Source organism: Sinocyclocheilus anshuiensis, unplaced genomic scaffold (genome assembly GCF_001515605.1).
Source record: "Sinocyclocheilus anshuiensis isolate Anshui unplaced genomic scaffold, SAMN03320099.WGS_v1.1 scaffold815, whole genome shotgun sequence".
Taxonomy (NCBI): domain Eukaryota; kingdom Metazoa; phylum Chordata; class Actinopteri; order Cypriniformes; family Cyprinidae; genus Sinocyclocheilus; species Sinocyclocheilus anshuiensis.
Genome location: NW_015549621.1, coordinates 252125 through 254261, shown reverse-complemented (window position 1 = coordinate 254261; position 2137 = coordinate 252125).

Genomic DNA, 2137 nt, shown 5'->3' with positions numbered 1-2137 from the left:
AGAGAGAGAGAGAGAGAGAGAGAGAGAGAGAGAGATCACATTACTTCAGGCTTTCTCTTTCCGACTTCGAGTTGAGATTTATGAGTCTGCTGTTTTTCGTAAAGGTAGCTTCACCTAAGCAAACACTAAACAGATGTCGGGATACACATGACAACCACTCTTGAGTCTTGAGTCACACAAATAATAATAATAATACTAAAACTAATATTAATATTACTACTTAATAATAATAATTTACGGGATTTACCGTAACCTAACTGAATGAATAATCAGATTTGTCATCATTATATTTACTAAAATAAAAATATCTGGGGGACCCCCCAAAGTTTATTTTTGACTTCTTATGAGGGATATTATCACAACTTTTCAACTAAACATACCACAATATTATCAACTAAAAATTCAATATCAAAATTCAGAGAGACAAAAAATAAATAAACATATTACATAGTTTTTAAGTATTTCAAAGTATGCCAAACATTAAAGTTATCCCAGATTTTTTTGAAAATGAGTTGGAATAAAATAAATGGTTCAGTGACAAAAGGTGCACTCATTACAATCCAATTTAAATCTGTGTCTGAGAATAAATGTCAGTAATTATTTAAAACTTAACCTCTTTAGCCTTCGGTAGAAGAGAAAGAGAATTTGAGACACTTTCTCTTTGGAGAATTCAAAAACAAGGCATCGCTCTCTAACTTTCAAAAGGGAAATTCTGTGCATTTAAAATCATTTTTAAAGCACTATTATTACAACCTCCTGCATAAAATTAAGACCAGAAATCATTAATTTACTTAGTCTTGGGATCACCAAAAGAGCCCAAATTACAGGAAACATGCCTGAATAAAAGAGATTGATTGATGCTAATTACACCTGTCCTCCTTTTTTTTCCCTCTGAGACGTTGAATGTGAGATCAAGGAAAGACTCCAATAAAGGAAAGAGGAATAATCAGCTGAGCTCATGGGTATTTCAGCTGAATGGGGTGCTGGATAATGTGTCACAAGAGGACACCTATGATCGTGTTGCCCGGAGTGTAGTGCTGGGAGCCTTCGGGGGCTACAATGGTTGGTCATTCAAATGCATACATATGTAGCATATCTGAAATCACAAACATTCACAAAGACATTTTATACTTTGAAATAAAATACTTATAAAATGTGTGTTTAGGTACAATAATGTGCTTTGGGCAAACTGGTGCTGGGAAAACATACACTATGACAGGTGCTGCAGAGACTTACAAACAGAGAGGCATCATTCCTCGAGCCCTAGACTTATGATAAAGAAGCACGTAAGTGCTTCTGCTCTTATGGCTAACAAATAATCTCTCATTTCCTCAGGTTTTCCAGGAGGTGGAGCGTCGCACAGATCATACCTTCTCTGTTCATCTTTCCTTTCTGGAAATCTATAATGAGACTATGGTAGACTTGCACATAAGTTTGAATAGTGGGGTCTTAACTGTGGAAGAAGAACCAGGGGTCGGAGTCTCAGTTAAAGGCTTGTCTTTAAATTTGGTTCACACTGAAGAGGAAGCTTTTAATCTGCTTTTTGAGGTAAGAGGTCAAGTCATAAAGTCATGAGGTATTTGATCAGCTTATTAAGAAAAAGATGAATGCATATTTATTTCAGCAAAAATAGTCTATTTCCAGTAAACAGAATTCTTATCAGGTTGTGTTTGCACTGTTAGGGGCAAAGGTTTGTTCTTATCTCTCATCACTTCTGTTGACAAATTGGCTAATGAAAAACAATATGACATAACCACCATCAGAAAGCCAGAAACGTCATTAAAGGTCTCATTACATTAAAATAAATGACAAAAACTTGAATGTTTTACCCACATGGCCCCACATTTGGTGGACAACAATACTTTCGTGAAAAGTGAAAAGGTAGAAACTGGTGTCTCATGCATCATTAACTCAGCTACAGGTGCAGGGGTCGGTATGTGCTGTTGTGAGAGATGGAGAGGTGTGGATATGGCCTTGGTTTCGCTAACTCTTCACAGAGACATCAATGAGCTGTGTCACCTAAACCAAGTAAAGCAAGAAAAGACAAACAGATCAGCAGGTGACAATCTTTTTCCCTAATGTGCGAGACAGGATGTGAAAAATTAACTAAGTATTCATGTTTAAATCAAGATATTCA